General features: G+C 36.1%; 1 protein-coding gene across 1 annotated transcript in view; it reads right to left on the bottom strand.

Moving 5' to 3' along the window:
• The window catches only part of glceb (glucuronic acid epimerase b), a 60,999-nt gene extending 50,698 nt beyond the window's left edge, over positions 1–10,301 (bottom strand). The window contains exon 1 of the mRNA XM_051115277.1: positions 10,147–10,301. The gene's annotated coding sequence lies outside the window, so the exon portion shown is untranslated. The remainder of the gene's footprint in view (positions 1–10,146) is intronic.
• Positions 10,302–21,977: the final 11,676 nt, after the last annotated feature.

The following is a 21,977-nucleotide window of genomic DNA, read 5'->3' on the forward strand; positions in this document are numbered from 1 at the left end:
TGCCTGAAATGTTCTCAGTTCAGATCACTTGAAAGAAGCTTTAACTTTTTAGACGCATTTACGCGTGCACAAGTACATACATACAAACCAAAATGTATTCAGACACCTTCAACATTTCTCACATTATCACATATTTGCTATAAATATATATATTTTGTAATAAAATATGACAATAATTTAGAGTTAAACTGTGTCAGAACAAATTAATCTTGGTAATGTCAAAAAACTTTGATAGAAAGGTATGTAATGCATTACAATAAACCAAAAATTACCAAGCAATGCTTAATTTCAGTATGTGGTACAAAAAATGTTGCATTAGCTATTAAAGAAAAAACACTTAAGCAAAACATGGTCAGGTCAAAGTGTCTGAATAATTTTTGGTCTCAAATTTGATCATTTTTACTGGCAAAGAATTTTTGTGTATAATATGTCACAGTTTACACACTTACATAAATGAACTAAAGTTCCCTGCACCCACTAGTAAAAAAAAAAAAATAATATCAAAAATGATATCTGGTGTCTGAATAACAATAATTTGGTTTGCCTGTACATATGACCCTGCAACTGACCGTCCCTCCACGGCCCTCTTCTCTGCAACAGACTGAACGATGCAAGCGGGCCAAACACATGGGCCTAATGAAACAGGACACGTCACTGATCCAAGGCTTTGCTTGTGTTTCTGTGGTTGAAAGACATACAAATACACCACTTCCTATCACACACAGACCACACAAACTCGAGCTCCATTCACCTTTAATAAAAACCGCCACACTACAACTCAAGAACACTTTCTTTTGATTAGGCAGGCTCCTTATGAGAGGGATCCATTTAAGCATAGCATCAAATGTTGGCTAAATGTGCTTTTCAAGAACTCTCCTATAGGTTTCACTAAAGAAGGCCTGATAAATAGTAGTTCTCTTGACCTCAAAGCACTCCATCAGCCAAAGGAGCCAAAGGAGCACAAAGGACGCTTAAAAAAAGAGCTATTATGCATGCAGAGAGATGGGCAAATAAGTGCAAACGATTGAGCTGCACACTTTGAAGGGATTTTTCAGACAGCCCTTCTGAAGCACTGTTAAAAAAAAAAAAAAAAAAAAAAAAAAAAAAAGAAAAAGAAAAAGCCTTACTTCCCCCTGTGGAAAAAAGTGTGTTTTTAACTGCCAAACTTTATAAATAGAAGTTTAGAAACAAGGACATCTGAATTCATATGAAAGCATTATCATAAGACTTAAGTCATACTAAAAGTCTTATTGCTGAAACTGAGGGACTATTCATTTTAAAAGATAAATAGATATCTGAGATCAATATCTCTGTTCTACTAAATGTGATATTATGGTAATTTAATGCTCTAATATCTTAGATAATGTTAAGCCTATCAGTTGTTGCAGACCAATTTTTTAGATGGTTGTAGAAGGTTGAACAGTTTTCCTGATATAAAAAAAAGGATATATACAACATAAAGGGTTAATAAAGATTACAAAACGAAAGATAAAATGACTGGTTCAATGAGTAACTCTGAACAACTGATGTAAATGAGTCTGACTCATGAGGCTAACTTAATTGTAAGTTTAACCATCTTTTTATTGACTGATTAAAAGAATTTGTTCAAGAGGTAATTGTGAGGTCTAAATAGTGATTGGAGCTACGCCACATACTTTCTGCATCCCTTCAATAACACCAAGACTTCAAAGCTCTCCTCCAGTACTCTTTAACTGCTGAAGTCCTTTAATTATATGGCTAGAACTATAAAAGACAAATAAGCATCAACCAGAGGATGGGTTCCCAGTCATGGTGTTTTTCTCCTTAGATGATATAGGCAGGAAGGGAGTTTTTCTTTCTACTGTCACTGGGGGTTTAAAGCATTGATCTTTCTAAAGCTTCTTTCAGAAAACATGCATTGAGAAGAGTGCAATAACAAAATTGAACTGACAATGCCCAACAGCAGTGTATGGGCAGAACTGTCCTTTTCAAAAATACGCCATATTCAGTCAGTAAACCCAGCACATCAAAACTGCATTACAGATTTGCAAAACTCTCTTTGTATTAGCTGAAATCAAAGGGTTCATGCTTGTCATGAGACACAGAAGCTCTCATGTGACGCAAGCCTTTGATGGTTTTTAAGAAGCTAAGATAATCAGCAGTACAGTATTTGCTGAAGATCAAGGCAAAGCTCTACAGTTGCACCTTGTCTTTCACAGAAGGTCACATTCTTAGTCTCTTCACACCTGCAAACTATCGAGAAGCGATATGGCGTGAAAGTATTTCCTTGTAGGAGGTCCGAGGGCAACACACCTCGGCCCGAAAATTGGAAAGCTAGAGGGAAAAAAACCCCAATGCTTTCCTAAGAACTTCAGGAATCCTGTAAGTGATATATTTTGGTTTTAAAGCACCAAATTTCGTCAAAAAGCCAGAGGCTGTGCAGGTGTGTGACAGTAACTCATAGATCAACTCAACCGTCAACGATGCCTCGACTAGCTCGAGCGGGCATGTGCTACTGAAAACTCACTGAAGCACTAAAAAGACTGAAAAAGCAAGAGCTTGGGAAGGGTCCAGGCCCTTGCATCTGATCTCAGCTGGGTGGCGGAGCAGAGCAGGTGGGGTGTGACATGTCCAACAGTCATGTCAATAGCTTGACAGCTTATTGGACAGCAGGAAACGTAGCAGGCCAACGAGAACTCCTCCATCAGAACCCAGTGTGTGCAGTCTGATCACTACCATAACTCTGAGAACGTCACAAAGCTGGCACGCACTTAGAAAGTCTGGCTGGTGGCTGCTTTGCCAAATAATAATTGCTAGACTGGACCCTCTGACACCCCCTCCTTTTGCTTTGTTCATTCAGCAGCTAAAACAATAGATAAGAAAAAGAACAACACCATCTGTATTGTTATTAAAACACTGTTTTTCTTGATGCCCGAACAGACAGGGCCCAAGGTCTTTGTTACAGGGCTGGTGGGATTTGCACTGTTGAGGTTAGGATAGTTGGACTGCGCATTACTGAAATAAGAATGGGTGCGTTTGTGAACTGGGTTGGAGGCGCCCCCGAGTGACACAGCAAGGGGCTCAACTGCCAGAATAAACAAACCCCCCTCAGATGATCCCAAAGGAACATGACTTTACTTATGTACTGTAGCACAACAAACAAGATGTCTACAGTCTCTCTGTGAGTTCAGATCACAATACACAAGCTTTTTGTTGTTTATTTAGGTTGCAAAGCAAAATGCAAAAGAACAACTTGCAGAACATGTTTATTTTAAATTAAACACAAAGAAAAAAAGCCTTTTTTTTAAATTCTTAACACTTGAGCGGCAATTTAGTTAGGAGTCTAACAACCAATTTGTGGCCTACAGAACACAGCATTTCAAAGAGAAGCAAAAAACAGACCTGAAAGGCAAAAAAAAGAAGACAGTGCTGCACTAAAACAGCTTCATTAAAGGCCTCTGACATGCAGGGCTTAAAAGACTTTTAAGAGCAGATCTTACGCAATGAGATGAGTGTCATTTACCAAACAGACAGAAATTATCCAGCAGTGACTGCTAGCTATGCACACTGACTGTAGAGAAAAAGGCTGACAGACAGCCCAAGATGCACACAAAAAACTTGTCAATGCATATTTGAAATGGGGATATGAAACTGAAGACGAGAGAGGATGAAGATTATTGTCGTTGCTGACTGAATTAAATTCAGTTCCTCCGGTGACAGTGAGCATGTTGCACAGTTATAATTAAGCAACAACATTGTTCTGTATATTTAAAGCGTTAGTTCACCCTAAAATGAAAATTCTGTCATTAATTCCTCACTCTCATGTCGTTCCAAACCTGTAAGATCTTTGTTCATCTTCAGAACACAAAAGAAGATATTTTGAATGCTTTCTGATCCTGCATTGACAGCAAGCAACTATCATGTTTAAGGCCTAGAAAGGTAGTAAGGACATTGTTAAAATAGTCCATGTGACATCAGTGGTTCAGAAATTACTTTTTGTGCACAAAGAAAGCAAAAATAATGAGTTTATTCAACAATTTATCACAACAAATTTTGTCAGTTTTCGATGCGTGTTCGCAACAGTACCACAACGTCTGTGTGTGGTGCTGCTGATGCAGGAGCCAGCGATCTGACGTAGAACTAGAGGTGTGCAATATGTCTGTGAAAAAAAACTTAATTGTCGTTTTAACGATGTGTGATTTGACATTATCGAGTATTTTGCAAAAACCATTCAAAAGAGTGCAAAAAGAGTGCGAAAGAGTGCACACATACATTACATGAAGTCTACACTAGTGCTCAAAAAATGTAAAAATCTATTTAAATTTACTGGGAAAGATACATTTCTATCAGTGTGAACTGACCATGAGAATATTAAAAACTTCAGGAGTCAGCTGTCCACGGTAGTCTTTAAGATACCAGCACAATAACACACTCAGCAAAAAAAGTCTAATTACTGTTTTCAGTAAAAACCCAGAAAATTTAGAGATATAATTTTTTTTTGTCAATATCACACACCCCTACATAGAACCTGGATGAGTTGCATTTTGTTTACAAGCCAAGGAAGACGCACCCAATACATAAAACATTCTTCGTAAATGTGTCTAAAGATTTCGACAGAGAGGATGAGTTTTTTGCCCAGCCTTACTTATTCAAACCAGAATTTACAGATGATGAACTATGAGAGATGGATGTACTAGGTCAGAACGCCGGCTCCTGCATCTATGCAGGGTCAGGGTCAAACTGTGTTCCAAAGATGAACGAAGGACTTGCAGTTTTGTAACGACATGAGGGTGAGTAATTAATGACAGAATTTTCATTTTTGGGTGAACTATCCCTTTAAGTATACATTACACAATACGTCTATCAGAGCAAGTTCACAATGGCAAGGCCAATTCTAGCGTGAATACACGCTGGATGAAGCCAAGCTACAATCGCAATCAACTGGCTAATTTTGGCAAACTAGTGTCAACATGTCCAGACTGCAATTCGGTGAAAAAACCTGGGCAAACGTACTGAATTACATTCTTACAGCATTTGCATGACTTTTAAAATGAATTATTACAGTCTAACAAAACTGATCTTTGAAAACTGATCAAAGTCTAAACACATTGTATTTATTGGTACAAAAGATGTAAAGCAATGAAAAAAAACTTTAGAGTATCTCAGCGTCATGTGTAAAAAACATGTGAATACAGCATTTAAAAAGTTACTACAGAAATTAAATGAATTTTTAAAAATCTTGTCCCTACTTCATAAACAGATTCCGCAAAAATTATGGATATATTTCATTGGAAACAAACAAAAGACCCTGCACACAGCTGAAGTACAACCAACTATTCTTCAATTGAGAAAAACGTCAATTTCAAAGCCAGCGACACAGTTAGCATATTGGTTACAAGAAAGCCATAAACCTTTCTGTCTCCTGGTTTTATTGATCTCGGATGCCCGAAATCCATTAGCGCCCTTTACATACATAGTGTTTCCTGTCCCAGTTTGGTAGAGCAAGCTTTCGCTCGAGTTTCCTTCAAACCTGGCTGTGTGGGGGGAGAGAGTGGCAGCGCTGGATTAGTGATGCTGGCGGAGGGCCTGCGCCAGCCCTGCTCCTTGGCCAGCTCTCCAGTCATCAAGAGCATCCAAGTGATCCAAATTACGAGTGGCCCCTGTGTCCAAGGGCTCAGGAAGTGTCCAGCCAAGGGCCAAGTGAGACCGACTTCCCACAATTGACTGATATTAGTCCCCACAGGAAGCCCTGGCCATGTGTTTACAACAGCATTACAGAGAGAAGACTCCATCAGCTCATGTATGGCACACAATGCCTTTTTAAATCAACAAACTACTACTTCTATAACAGGTGAATAGTGGCTTTTTCCATGTTAAAACCTGAATACTACTAACAGTAGTGAATAACAGCCTGAATGCTTTGTCTGCAATGACTTTATCATTGTAGACACTTCCCCACATGATAACTATGACAGAGCTTTTTTGTTATGAACAGCTGAAGGTCTTCTTCCTCCACCCACATAACAATGCAGCCAGAGACACTGAACACTGACGTACTCTCAGCGGCCTTTTGAAAATCAGGCCTCATAATGAGTCAGAGTTCCTGCCAATTTACTTGCCCTCTTTTACACTCTTTTGTGCTCCAAATTTCCCCCCTGGCCAAAATCAACCAGAATTCCCTCATGCACTTTCCAGTACAATTAGTGTGACGAAATATCATATGCTTCTTAATCAAACTGAACTATGGGGTTTGAAGCAGTCCCATTATAATAAGTTGTGATAAGAGGTTGATAAAAAGACAAGTAAGGTAAGAGATCACACCTTTGAACAAAATTGAAGTCTGTGTTTTGTTATCAGAGGAGACCAACTTGTCACGCTTACGTTAGAAAATGGATTTAGATTGTTTTAATTCTTTTCTTTGGAGTGCAAATGTGCTGCATGCGATAAAGCTGATCAGAGACAGTGAAACGTGACGGAGCCATTGAGAATTGTTTGCCTCATTTACAGGTCTAGGCAGATAGTTAACAGGTTTGAAGATGCATTAGCAAAGTCAGGAACACTCTCTGTCCCTATTAGAGTGGTACGATAAACTGAAATAAAAATAAATTGTCATGTGGCTGCAATTATCAAATTAAGAAGGCTGTGATTTAATTTAATAAATATATGCACCACTTAAGCGCAAGACTTCTTTTATATGCATGCAGTTTATGTTTTTCTTTGCATCGGTTCTGCATTTGGGTCACCTATAACGTAATTTTTGGCAACGCTACATGCACCAAACAACTTATCAAACTTGTACTAAGAAGTGTTTAGAAACCAGCTGGTGTCAACAAAAGAAAACCTAAAAAAGCTCCCAGTAGTTTTCTGGCAAAATGAAAACTGGATGGTTTAATGTTTAAAAAAAGGACAAAATAAGACTGTAATTTTATAGCTGTATTGTGAAATAAAATTATTATTATTTAAAATATATATATATAGAATCAGTATTAAAGAGTATCAAGAACTCTGATATCATAAAAACCCTACTTAAAGCATTATCATTATTATAAAATTATATTACTCATATTGTGATGTACAAATTTGGTCATACTTCCCACCCCTACAGTGAAATATTACAATGAAAATACTCTGTTTTTATTCAAAGAATTCAGCTACTCTACTTCTATACATTCACTGCCCCATTCACACTTCGGCACTCGAGCGGTGACTCCAGAGAGGGGATGAAGATCTCTACTTAAAGAAGAGCAGCACACACTAGCTATTTGTTTTCTTTCAAGCTCTCACAAGCTACAGCTAAAAAAAACAGCTCCACAAATCTCACCTTATACTGGACTGGACTGTTTTCTGCAAGTGAGGCTATCAGATGGACAGTCTGCCAATTCCACACGGCTCAAATATGATGACTCCGCTCTGTCCTTTGAACACCTGATCCCTGAAACTATAACCGACTCATGTAGCCATTTCAGATAGCACTTAGCTAATGTAAAGCCCATACCGCAGCCAATTTGTTATTGGTCCAGGTGTCTGCTGTGCACAAATGAGCATGCATACTCAAAATTGGGTGCTAGGTGCTATTCTAGTGGCAATCTAACTGGATGAACAATGAACTATTCATAGCATTTCTTGATATAAAAGTCTTTCACTACAACATCAGACTCAGCGTAATGGTTTTGCACTTTATGGTTGCTTTTTACATTTCCAGGTGGAAAATTGGAAACTATAGTAGGCTAAACTTCATAAGATTTACATGAGAGACTATAGCAAACATTATTACTCCTATTCTCTCCAACAGCAAAAAAAAAATTAAAAATCCACTATTGCATTTCCTTGAACCAGCTTCCCCCTTTCTCCGTTTTCCTCGTTGCATTCGCAGGAACTCTGAAGTGGCCGATAATGACGTCTTTATTGGCGGCATTTACAAACATCAACAATTGGTGAATGGAGGACGCCATGATCAGAGATGTTTTTGTTGTGTGTCGTGGGTTCTGTGATAACGAAGATGGAATGTAAACGCACAATTTATGCTATTAAACGCGCACGAAAAATCACCATATCTCCTATGACAACTTGCAGTGTTACATATCAGCGACGCTGATAAAAGAACACAACACTAGTGATGTTCGGTTCTTGAACAAATCATTCTTTTGAGCCGGTTCTCAGGAAGTAACCGGTCGAGTCAGTTCACAAAATCAAACTAAATTGAACTTTAGTTCCGGGATGATGACGCAGGATGCACAGCTGAAGTAACACGTCTGACTCAAAAAGAACCAAATGAGTAGGTTCGACCAACTGTCGAAGTTTGCAGAGGATTACAGAGCAAGGATTCTGATAAGTGAATTGATGATACTGGGCAAACCTGATGCACGTACTGGAAATATGCTTATTATGATTACTGCTATAAATTAACATTTTATTAAAACCTGCAAAAACCTTTCTGTTGAGAGATGTGAATAAATTTCATTACAGTTTATTGTGCTTGGAGAATATTTTTAAGTTGTTTAAGCAAAATCAGTGAGTTTAGAAGACTGGTTTATTCCTTCTTTACACTTTAGACATGTAGGACATATCCACGTTTTCCATATTCGTGGAGTAAATATTTTTACACGGCTTTTTAAAAATGCAGAGTAGCCGGTGTTTCATATGCATTTGGCCAATCAGTGTAGACTTACGTCCCTGCTAGTTCCTATAAAACTGTTTTAGATCCTACTCTGAAGTTGAAGCTAATTTAGTTCCCCTAAACGGAAATCCTATAAATAAATACATTCCTACTTCCTGCGGTGCGAACATGCCAAAAAGCGGGAACTAGTTATTATGAAAAGGTTCCACCGGTGCAAAAGCACTGTATATTTACCATGTTAATTTTGTGGAAATCAATGGAAAGCAATGTGTTGTTATCGTTAACTAAAACTGTTAAAAATCATTTTTGGCAACTAAAATAAAGAACAGATAAATTATAAATATTAAAATATATATAAATAGAGATGAACATTTTTAAGCTAAAGTGTAAGCTAAAGTACTAAAATAACTAAAACTGAACTTTAAAAAAAAGCTAAACAAAACTAATCACATAACACAAATACTACTAAAAATTTAAATGAAAACTGGAAAACATATTGTTATATTTCAGTTTCCTGGATGAGCAATCTAACAACCAGTGAATGACAGCATCTATTAGGAAATATCTGACCACTGACCACTGACCAATCATAATCAAGTATTCCACAGAGCTGTGTAATAAATAAAGTAAACATACTATTTCTGTTGTTGTTATTATTATTAACAAGTCACTCAAGTCAACTGTATCCTCCTCATGACAGATGCATGTTCACATGTAGAATTAAAATAGATTTTTTTTTTTTGTAAAAGACTTTTATGTACATATATATGTACATATGGTTTTAATTACATATCTTGTCTATTTTTATTATTATTATTATTATCAAAATATTACCAAGTACATCTTTGGGAAACATTAACAATCAACCACCACAATTCTTAAGGTCAATTTTATTTTCAGGTATGTGCTCATTCAACATGTAATCTCTGCACAATGCCAAGGACCACTTCAGCTTATAAAAGCGACAGTAACATATCCGAACAGTCTGTTACTGCTGTCATCTCGGTAAAACGCAGATAGTCAAACCAAAAGTAGCTATCAAAGCATCTATAGTATCTTGTAAACAAAACCATTATATGCCCAAAGGAGGCAATCCTGCAAAGATTCTTTATCAGTAAGAGTCCGACCACTGACAGTACAGCACACGCCACGTCCACGCAAGACAAACACTGGCAGAGCGTGTACAGAAACAAGAGGTTTCTGTTCTATCAATTTTACAGAACTGTCATCACACACATGTGAGCTTTAACTCTGCTTATTCCACACTAGCACTGATTAGCAAGGGTGCGGGAACTTCTTTATATTCCCCGACAGTCGCAAGGACATGCTGTCAAAGGGACGAGCACAGTGATGTTGCTATGGGAACTACAGTTTTTCATTTATTGATTTTCAAGCAATTAAGAGTTAAACGAACTATAATGACTGAGACTAGCTGCTAGCAGTCCTGATGCTCAACTCAAAGGCACTACACTGTCGACATGTTAGCACTGCAACTAAATAAGCAAAAACACTCATACTCGCCGGGACGCAGAGAAGCAGTATTCACTCACCTTTGCAACATTCAAGCACACTGTTCCTCGGGCCCTTCAAAAGTTAAAAGACAACGTAAACAGCCTCGATATCTCAGGTTGCACTTCGCTTGAGAGAGAGACGGTGGCTCCACTGGCAGTCAAGCACCCACACTCAGCCCGCTTCAGCGCTGCAGCGACAGAACATATGCCTGAAATATCGCGACAGCACAACACTACTGACGGCACTGCACGGACCAATCAAACTCAAGACACGTCGTCCAATAAGAAAGCGGAGGGCAAGATACCACAGGCATTATTGGTTAGTTCACGAAGATTGACAACCTGAAAAGTAATTTGCAGAGCTCAATCATGCAGTTTGTTTACAGGATTGGGGAGATACGGATGGAACCGGAGTGCGTGAAATGTTTTGCCAAACCAAATGTAAGAATACCAATATGTAAACGTTTCAGAAAATATGAGCAAGTCTGCAGACTTTACAGTGTGCATTGTTTTGCCTGAAAAATAAGAGGTTGTGCTCCTTGTAAAGCCTGACATGTGAAATAACAGTCATAAAAATATCTTTCAGACACAAATTGAGCAAAAAATATGCAGTTTGCTGCAGCTGTTGTTATTTACATGGCCAAAATGTAAGATGAAATTCTGATGGCTTTAAATGTAACCTTTAAAACAGATTTTTATAACAGTATAGCAGACAGACTACATACAGTATACACTACCAGTCAAAAAATTTTGAACAGTAAGACTTTTAATGTTTCTTAAAGAAGTCTCTTCTGCTCACCAAGCCTTTTTTTTTTTTTTTTTTTTTTGCTCCAAAGTACAGCAAAAACAGAAAAAAACTGAAATATTTTTACTATTAAAAATAAGTTTTCTACTTGAATAAAATGTAATTTATTCCTGTGGTTTATTCCTGTGAATTTAAATTTACAGAATCATTATCTTTCTAATATGCTGATTTGTGTTCAAGCACATTTTCTATTATAATTATTATCAGTATTTAAAACAGCTGAGTTTTTTTTTTTTTTCTGGATACTTTGATGAATACAACGATCCAAAGATCAGCATTTATCTTAAATAAAAAACTTTTGTAACATTACACACTATACCATTCAAAAGTCAGTATAGTTTATTATTATCATTATTATTATTATTATTAATTTATTTATTTTTTGGTAAAGGCATTATAGAAATTAATAGGATGCTTTAAATTGACCAAAAGTTATGATAAAGACCTTTATGATGTTACAAAAGATTTCTATTTCAGATAAATTTGTCAAAGAAACCTGAAACAATTCTACTCAGCTGTTTTCAACATAATATAATAATAAATGTTTTTTGAGCAGCAAAATAACAGGAATAAATTACATTTTAAAATACATTCAAATAGAAAACAGTTATCTTAAATAGTAAAAGTATTTCAAAATTTTACTGCTTTTGCTGTACTTTGGATCAAATAAATGGTAAGCAGAAGAGTCTTTTTTAAAAAGCGTTAAAAATCTTATAGTGTATAAAATGCATATAAGTATTAGTTTTGACTGTATATTACCCAATAATATGCCTAGCAAGATGATAGTCATTAAATATCCATGGTTTTATTATTAAAGCTCTAAAGTATAGTTTGCAAAACATGCAATGCAATGTAATATAATGATGACTGAGGGATAGACTTCATGTATCATATATGAAACATTTTGCGATGTATTAAAAAAAAAAAACATGTATGAGGAATTAATAAGTTGCTTCAGTACTGTAAATGTGTATATTGAAATTTTACGAACAATATAAAAGTTATTCTCTTGTTTACTTTATGAAATTATTAAAGATTTCACAGCAAAAAGACACAAGGCTACCACAACCTAAAGGTGACATTATTAGAATTATACTAAAAGGCCCTTTACAGGTTTTTCAGGAAGGTTTTGATCATATTGATAATTTTGAGGCAGATTAAATAAAATTCACTTATTTAACAGAGAAAGAATAAAAATTAAGAGGATATACTAGAAATAGGAGAAAAAGGGGAATAAACAAATAAATATGTGTATGTATGCTAACGAAAGAAAAGGCAAAAAAAAAACATTAAAATAAACTTCAATCAATCAATCAATGAATAAACTGCAACTTTAATCAACTAGCAACTTAAAATGTTTTTATGTAAAAAAAAAATTATGTGAAATTAGTTTAGCAAATTATTGAAGCTATGTGTATTTGTGTGTGTTCTGCCTGATTAAAGCTCTAATTAAGCTAATAAAGTAGGCTATTGTGTATATACTTTGGAAAAATGTATTACTTTTTAGGAATATTCCAGGTTCAAGACAACATTCCAAAAATCAATGGCTTTTAATAATCAACATTGTTCCTCAAAAGCTATTAAAAAACACATTAAATCAAACAATGAAGGTTTCGATAAGCATATTTAACATTTACAAGTGAATGTAAGTTTCCATGCTTCAAATCAGCTATTGTTATTTTTTTGAATTTGCTGCCTCTGTGAATAGTTTTTCCCGAGAGACCCATTATTAGAGACACTGACATCTCTCTTAGTAGAACATGTGCATGTGGTGCACAGATTAACACAATGAGTCAGTTTGCAGAGTGAAGGAGCATGACAATGATCATGTACACTGCCACTGTACTGCATCACTACCCACGATCCATCTGGAAGCAATCCTAATGACCAGCCCCATGACCCTCATGAGTTCCCCAGCAAAAACATGTCAAGCTGCGCCAACAGTCACAAAATGCTTGTGATTATGCACCCACACACTCTTCCAGCACACAGTGCTCTGATGTTGAATTAACTACCTCCTTTTAAAATATGCTAAAGCTAAGAAACAAAAGCCTTTAGAACAACTTTAAAAGCCTAATCTTTTATCTTGACAGCTCTCTCGGGGAAGTGTGGGAGTCTTTTTAGTCTTTTTATATCTGTGTTTGGTTGTTTTAGTTAGATATGACATGTCATCCTAGCTACCACAAATAAATGCCCTCAGCTATTGTTCTACTTTCTGTCATTTTATTCTTATTAAAATAATATTTAACTTTTATAATAATATATAAATATTTTTATTTATTGTTTGTTTCTTTGTTTTTGAACTAGATTAACAAAGATTTGTCTTCTACTCCATAGCTTCTTTACCTGTCAATCTCAAACCACAGCTGCAAACAGGAATGCTTATGCTGAAATAATGTCTATGAACTCTATTTCCCTCTGTCGTTTTATTGTAAGCCAAAAACAGTCCTGAAGAAAGGGCAGTCTTGGGTCTGGAAAATGGTCCATTCAGTTCTTGAGTCACCACAGTCAGAGTAATCCTCAGGGACTGCAGTTTCTTTGCTCCTCCACAGCTGCAGAAGAATTACAAGTGAGAGGAAAAAGGCAGTTTGGAAATGCTCAACACAAAGATGGCTGATGTTATCTCACTCTGTGTATGTGTCTCTCTCTGTGTGTGTGTGTGTGTGTGTGTGTGTGCTGACCTGAGCCACCGAGAGGAAAAGAGGGCATTGTTCTTAAGGTATTTGTAGTTTCAGTAATTCAACAAAGAAAACTGAATGACAGAGATAAGATAGACCCTGGATATTTATAGTCCACTGCAGCTTCTCATTTTCTCTCAGACAGTGATGATGCCCCTTTTGATGCTCCAGTGTTCTTTTGTGATTATCACCTTAATGGAAAACACTCAGCGTAGAAAAAAGAGAGTTGTGGATAGAAATGATTTAAAGCAATAAATCCAATAAAATTCTAGAACACATCTAGAAGGAAATACAAGACATTTCCAGGAATAGCTGACCCAAAATTAAAATTCTGTTATCGTTTACTCGCCCACACATTGTTTCAAACCTGTATGATTTTCTTCCTATATTTTGAAGAATGTTTGATTACCATTGGCTACTATTGTAAACAAAAACAAAAAATCTTTTTAAAATTTCTAATAATCTTCTTTTATGTTCCACAGATACAACAACATCATACAGGTTTTGAGCGACATGAGAGTTAATAATGACAAAATTTAAATTTTTGGTGGACTATCCCTTTAAATGCTATAATAAGTCAAAGAAAATGAAACAAAAAACTACAAGTCACAAAACTTTATTTAGATTTTTTCATTCTCCTTTTGTGTGTGTGCAGTGTGTGCAAAGGAAAAGTTCACTTCTAGAACAAAAATGCACAGATAATTTACTCACCGTCTTGTCAGATGTCTTTCTTTCCTCAGTCGTGAAGAAATTATATTTCTTGAGGAAAACATTTCAGGAGTTTTCTCCATATAGTGGACTTCGATGGTGCCCGTGAAGTTGAACTTCCAAAATGTTTAAATGAGGCTTCAAAGGGCTCTAAACAATCCCAGCCAAGGAATAAAGGTCATACATAGTAAAGTTATTTTAAGCAATTTTTAATTTAATAATTTAAATTTTTTTAAGTTATGGGTTATTTTCTAAAAAAAAAATGTACACTTTATATGCTTTTTAAACTCAAATGCTCATCTTGTCTAGCTCTGCGATGTGCATGCACAGTCTGTGTAATCCGGGTAAATACAGTTAGGGTATGTTGAAAAATTCCCATCTTATTTTCTTATTTAACATCCTAAATTGCTGCAGAAGTACTGGCCCAGTGTTTACAAAATGAACATGCAAAGAAGATCAAATGCCCTTTACAAAACAGGTAAAACAGTGGGTTACACTTTATCTTGATAGTCCACTTTAGACATTCTACTAACTATAAGCAACTACATGTCAACTAATTCTCATTAATTTGCAACTACATGTCTACTAACTCTCAGAGCAGACTTAGGTTAGGTTTAGGGTTAGTAGAATAAGTTGACATATACTTGCAAAGTTTAGAAGAGTATTAGAAGATATTAAGCAGACAGTCTACTATAATGACTAGTTGACATGCAGCTGCGAAGTTACTTACTGTAGTAAAATGTCTAAAGCAGACTATCAAAATAAAGTATTACCAAACAGTAGTAGGTTTTGAAGTTGGAGGAGAAAATGAGATGGGAGTTTCTCGACCTACCCTGTAAATAGTAATATTTATTTTTATTTTTTTTTGGCTGGGATTGTTTAGAGCCCTTTGAAACTGCATTTTGGAAGTTCAAACTCACGGGCACCATGGAAGTCCACTATATGGAGAGGAATCCTGAAATGTTTTCCTCAGGAAATATAAACACTTTCTTTATGAGTGAAGAAAGAAAGACATGAATGATGACAAGGGGGTGAGTAAATTACCTGTAAATTTTTGATAATTCTTTGATAAACTTTATAATCCAATACAATAATCCATGCAAATTTGCAAAATCCAGCTCTTATATATATTTTTGTTTTTTGTCAGAATACATTTGTGGCTCTGCACATAAGACCCATCCTTTCAGACGTTCCAGACAATAGCTCCAGCTCGGTTTCCGTTAGTTTGGTACATCCTGTTGGTCTGCAGAGAGAGTGAGGGGGGGCTGACAGCTGATTGATTTCAGGGTTGCTGTGTGTGCTTGCTGCAATCCTTTGTTGTCTTTTATTGTCGTTGACCTCCAAGCATATAAAAGATTCATGCGGACTGCTTACTGTGTTTGTTAATGTACTTCAACGCGCCGCATCACCCAGCCAGAGAGCATCAGCACCCCCTTCATAAATATTTACTACGCCTGGCCTCTTCTTCCTTTTGCTTTCCTCTTCTCTGTATTTCTTTGCTTATTGCTGTCACACTGTTCTTGAGATCTCGCCACCATGAGGGGGCCAAAGTGACACTGGCTGACAATATGGCAATCTAAAAGGATGTAATGGTGACAGAGCGGAAAAGAATATTCATTTTTAGGAATTGTTGTGGTTTTCTCATAAGTAGGTCACAGGTATATTGACCAGTTGCAAAGCATACATGCTTCATAACACCCAGCATGCTTATTTGTCAGTGAGAAATACATAAGGATAGACACGTGTGCTTACAAACACACACTGTTTGCAAAAATCATAAAAGAAAAGTGAGCAGGTAAAACAGCGGCTGAACAACCTGTCACATCTGCTTAAACAAGACTGACATCACCATGACAACAGCAACAGCAGACCAAACTCTTGTGCCAATGTGATCTGTCATTAACTGGTGTTATTGAAACACTTTTTTCAGTGTATATTGAATGATTTTCAAACTTAATATTAACTTATTATTAATAATAATGCACAATATGTTAAATTCACAGTGTCCTCCACAAATATTGGCACCCTTGGTAAATATGAGCAGAGGTGGCTGTTAAAAAAAAAAAAAAAAAAAGAAATATCTCACTATTAAAAAAAAAAAATTCTCTAGTTCACCACACATATTGGCACCCAATTATTGCAACATCCTTTTCCCAAGATAACAACTCTGAGTTTTCTCATGTATTGCCTGATGAGTTTGGAAACACCTGACAAGAGATCAAAGACCATTCCTTCATACAGATTCTCTCCAGATGCTTTAGATGTTGGTGCTTCTTCTCTTCAGTTCATCCCTCTCATTTTCTGTAGGGTTCAGGAAACTGGGATAGCCATGGGTGAAGCTTCATTTGTGCTCAGTGACACATTTTTGTGTTGATTTTGATGTTTGTTTTGGATCCTGATGGAAGATCCAACCACGGCCCGTTATAAGATTTCTAACAGAGGCAGTCAGGTTTAGCAGTGGCAGCGCTAGGGTGGGGCTGGACGGGGCTATATCCCCATCAGAAATGTGGTTAGCCCCGGCACAGCCCCCACCCCCCACATTAAAAACCTAAACAAACAAAAAAAAAAAGTGCCTAATATGTGGTCTATCAACAATTTAGATTATGGGGGGAGGGGTCAACCAACACAAACAAGACATGCGCAAACTTTATGCTTTATGAAAAAGATTGTTTTTATGCAGTGTTGATATTTTTAATTATAGGCCTATAATTTATTGTATAAATTAACAGACCTGTTTTTAAAAAAATTAAAACATTTTCAATGAGGAGTAATAGCCTAATAATTTATTATCCTCACAGCGCGTAATGCGCTGATGCGCTATGAAATTATTGCGGGCATGTAATTTAATAATAAAAGTAATCTAATAATAATAATAGGCCTAATAATAAGAAGAATGTAGCAGGCTTAAATTAATTGGAAATAGTTAATCCTCTTAATATTGCCAATAGTTGATGCTTTTGACGATATCTCTGGCTATCGTTGACATATGATATGACGCAACTCAGCAAACGAAGGGTTATCGAGGGCCCCACTGCAGTGCATCCCCTGCGTGCCCATCCGCTGTGCCACTGTGTGGAAATAGTTTTATGAATTGTTGCACTTTATCTATTGTAACAAAAAAAAATAATAATAAATAAAGGTTATAATTTACCATGTTTTCCTGCCAGTTGGCATTGAGAGTGACTGACACTTGGAAAAAATGACTAAATAAAAAAATGTAAAATATGCCTTTTTCAAAGCTGCGGTATATAAAAAAACACAATTATGTCTGAATTTGTATGCTATTTAGATAGCCGTAGCTTAGGCGTTCATTAAATTCTATCAGCTGAATTAGCTTTTTAGCACTCCCTCTGAACTGTTAAGCCCCCCCTTAGCACCCCCAACAAAAAAAAATCCTGGAGCCGCCACTGAGGTTTAGATTTTTTATCTGTTGGTATTTGATAGAATCTATGATGGCATGTGTCTGAACAAAATGTCTAGAACGTCCGGCAGAAAAATAGGCCCACAACATTAAAGATCCAGCAGAATATTTAACCGTGGACATGGGGTACGTTTTATCCCTGTTTGCACCAAACCCATCAAAAAGCTCTTTTTTGAGTTTCATCTGATGATAGAAGCCAGTGGCGATTGAAGTTCCAGTCATGTCTGACAAATGAATATGCTGGAGTTTGTTTTTGGATGAGCGAGGAGGATTTTTCTTGAAACCTCTAAACAACATGTGGTGATGCAGGGGCTGTTTGATATTTTTTTTAGGCTTTCTGATCCCAAGACTCAGCTAATCTCTGCAGTTCTCCAGCTGTGAGTATATAAAATCAGAGCTATATTCTTTGGTTTTACTCCTTGTGATAGATGATAAGGGAATTTGGACTTTGTGTTCCTCTTATTTATAATCCTGTGGAACAGGAACTCATGATTGGACAATTTTTAGTCACCCTGGTGTTCTAAAACGATATATGGAAGAGAATATACTTCAGAAATATTTTACTGTTAGGAATTTGTAGGGGTGCCAATAATTGTGGCTAACATGCATCAGATAAAAACATTTATTTCATAATGGATTTTCCCCCCACTTTCAATTGTTTTAGGTCAATGAAAGGTTAGAATTTTGTCATTTTTTAATGAAAGATCAAAAGGATAAACAATGTAGATATATTTTCACAGCAAGGGTGCCAATACTAATGGAGGGCACTGTATGCCAAACCTGACAAGATGTTTTGTCTTTGTGTGTATCACCCCTGATGGCATATTTTACCACCTGTATAGTTATGTGCACATTTTAAGGTATATGCAGGTTTTGGAAGTTCATTGGTATATTTACATTATACTACCTAAACATAAGTTGTAAAATATACATGCAAAAAAGAATCCCATAAAATGCTTAGTATTGCCACTGTATTTTCATGGTGAATTCATAGCAACCACAGCTGCCAGATTTTTTACAGCCTATATTTTTTTTTACTGTAAATATATTCAAAATATATCCAAAAATATCCAAAAATATATATTCAAACCCCTGTTATGAAAGAGAAATGCATCAAAGACTTTGCAGATCTTTTTCAGCTGCTCACCCTATAGAGTCTCTTTCTTAATGTCAGTGTGAGTGGTTGTTTATATCTGCTGCATGTTAAGCAGATGTGCATTCCTCTCCTGGGTGATACACAGAAAGGCTGCGAGAGAAAGAGAAAAAGAGAGGTTTGGGGGTGAGGGAGCTTGTGAAGACGGTGGCAACGGGACCAAAGCTGCTCATCAAATTTCCATCTTTCTCTCATCCCTCCCCCTACATGCACATATTTATTAAATCCTCTCCTCAGTGTCTATACGTCTGACAGCTCGGCTGTCTATCTATTCTACTTTCTTACTCTCATCATGAGCTCCCCTCCCAAGCCTTTTCACAAATCCATTGCTCAGTCTGCCATCAGCTCTCTGTTCCTTTCTTCTTTCTGCGTCTCAGAGACCGTCTCCTAGAGCAGGGTACCATGAGTGACAAATTCTCTACATATATATACAACATGCAAATGTACTCTACTTTGTCTCTAAAGTGTCACAGAATCTCTAAGGTGGGTGGAACAAGCAGCTGTGTAATGTCTCTAGTCTACAACAGTATTCATTTAACATTTTATGAACAGAACAAATGTATTAATTCAAATATTGCTTGTGATATTACTTGAATATTAATAGAATGTTAATAACCCAATAATGTGCCTAGTGTCTGTTTTCACTTTATAATAGAAACATATGGCAGTAAAACAAACAGTAGCTTCATAACAACAATACTGATTTTACAGGAATATGCACAATAGGTAAAATAAAAGTATCCATTATGGAAAAAGGAAAGGAAAGGACGTGACATGTGGCCAAGTATGGTGACCCATACTTGGAAATTGTGCTCTGCATTTAACCCATCCAAGTGCACACACACAGTAGTGAGTAGCGAACAAACGTACACACACCCGGAGCAGTGGGCAGCCATATTGCTATCACTGTGGCACCCAAGGAGCAGTTGAGGAATCGGTGCCTTGCTCAAGGGACTCACCTCAGTCGTGGTATTGAGGGTGGAGAGAGTGCTGGTTATTCCCTCCCCCCCCACCTTCAATCCCTGCCGGACCTGGGACTCAGACCCACAACTTTTCATTTACAAGCCCGACTCCCTAACATGTGGCCCCGTGGCCTTATAATCTGTCACTGTCACAGATGATCACTTTTGTGGCTCTTTATTGCTTTCTAAACAAGCAAAAATAATGCTCTGGCTCAAGATATTATAAAAAAAAACATATTGCAGATACCAAGATATCAAGTTATCATGCAGATCTGTCTGGTAATTAAATTCTCCTTATTTCTTACTTATAGAACAGCATAAGGTTTACAATCACAAAATACCAAGAACTGACAAAAAACAAAAGTTTAAAAAAAAAGTTTTACTACATACAGTGAAAAAAATCTATATTCTATAATATAAAATAAAAAAATATATATAAATATATAAACATAAAAAAAAGTTTCATATTTAACAAGGCAACATGTATTTTATAGTAAAATATTGCTGATGTTGTTTTTATTATGGCTGTGAATCAAATAAAACAAATTAATTGCACATGTGATTAATTACAATCACACTTAACAGTAAAATTGGCAATCATAAATATATGTATATATTGGACCCCCAAATTAATGTAGATTCAACATACACTGTAAAAAATAAAAAAAAATAAAAATAGAAAAATTACTGTCAGCTCATTACCGGGACATTATCAACTAATAATAATAAAAATAAAATAAAAAGGTACACTGTTAAAAAATTATTTAACAGTTTAGTTGTTTCAATTAATTTTTTTAAGTTGACACAACCTGCAGCTTCTGAATTTGTTCATTCAACTTAATATTTTAAATTTTACTGTCTCAACTTGACAAAACGTTTTTATTTGCCCCCTCAACTCAACTCAAAAAATGTGTTGAATCAATTTAATGACGAAATCCCATTCTTAACGTCACTTATTGTGAGATTTCGTGAAGACCACTGCAGAAAGAAGATATTTGTCAGCCTTCATGGTGACTCCACAGAGTTTGAAAATGTTCTCAATCAACAATACAATGTAAAATTCAAAATACAGTTAAACACTTATAAAAACTAAATGTGACCTTGGACCACAAAACCAGTCATAAGGGTCATGAAAATCTGGAATCTGAGATTGCAAAAAATTCAAAATATTAAGCAAAATCACCTTTAAAGTTGTCCAAATTAAGTTCTTAGCAATGCATATTACTAATCAAAAATTACATTTTAATATATTTATGGTAGGAAATTCATAAAATATCTTCATGGAACATGATCTTTACTTAATATTCTAATGATTTTTGGCATTTAAAAAAATCTATCATTTCAACCCATACAATGTATTTTTGGCTATTGCTACAAATATACCCTTGCTACATAAGACTGGTTTTGTCATCCAGTGTCACAAATACGGAAAATTCCTTCAAATTAATACAGTACATTATGCTCTATTTTCACAGATTTTTGAGAGTGAAGGGAATGCATATTAAATAATATTTGATTCATAGCATGTTTTTACTAAATACTAGCCTATACTGCCCAATACCTTTGTTAGACTGACACTGTGTACATTACATATATTTTTCTAGACAAGTCTCTACAACTCAGTACATAGCGATGATCATTCATGCTGGTGTTCTCAGCAGGAAAGTGCTCAAGGACACAATGACTGCCATTGTAAGTAAATCAGTTTGCCTTATCATGAATCGTGAATCACACTTTCATGATAGTGAAGCCAGCCTATAGAGGACAAGGGAGCATTTGGAGAGAAGCCAGGTTGTAAACCTGGGAGAAAAAAAAGAGTTTGAGCTCTCTGCAGGGAGAAACTTTAGTACACTTTTAGAGGACAGTGCTGATTTATTACGGTATGGGATGGTTTGTACTCATAGCGGGTGAAATCACCCTTTCCTTTGTTTTCTATATGATTGTGTTCAGCCTTGGGTTACCCTCTTAACAAGCTTGCGCTGGCCTCCGTTTAAATGTGAATTGTTAGATTTAAAAAGCTTCTCCCTCAACAAAAATCAGTCCATCAACTTTATCACTTGATAACTGAATAGCAGGAGCCGCACTTACAATATCTCATGCTGTCTGGCAGATTTCCATTTATAGAACCCAAAGTTACTGTCTG

The sequence above is a fragment of the Labeo rohita genome, chromosome 7 (genome assembly GCF_022985175.1).
Source record: "Labeo rohita strain BAU-BD-2019 chromosome 7, IGBB_LRoh.1.0, whole genome shotgun sequence".
NCBI lineage: Eukaryota > Metazoa > Chordata > Actinopteri > Cypriniformes > Cyprinidae > Labeo > Labeo rohita.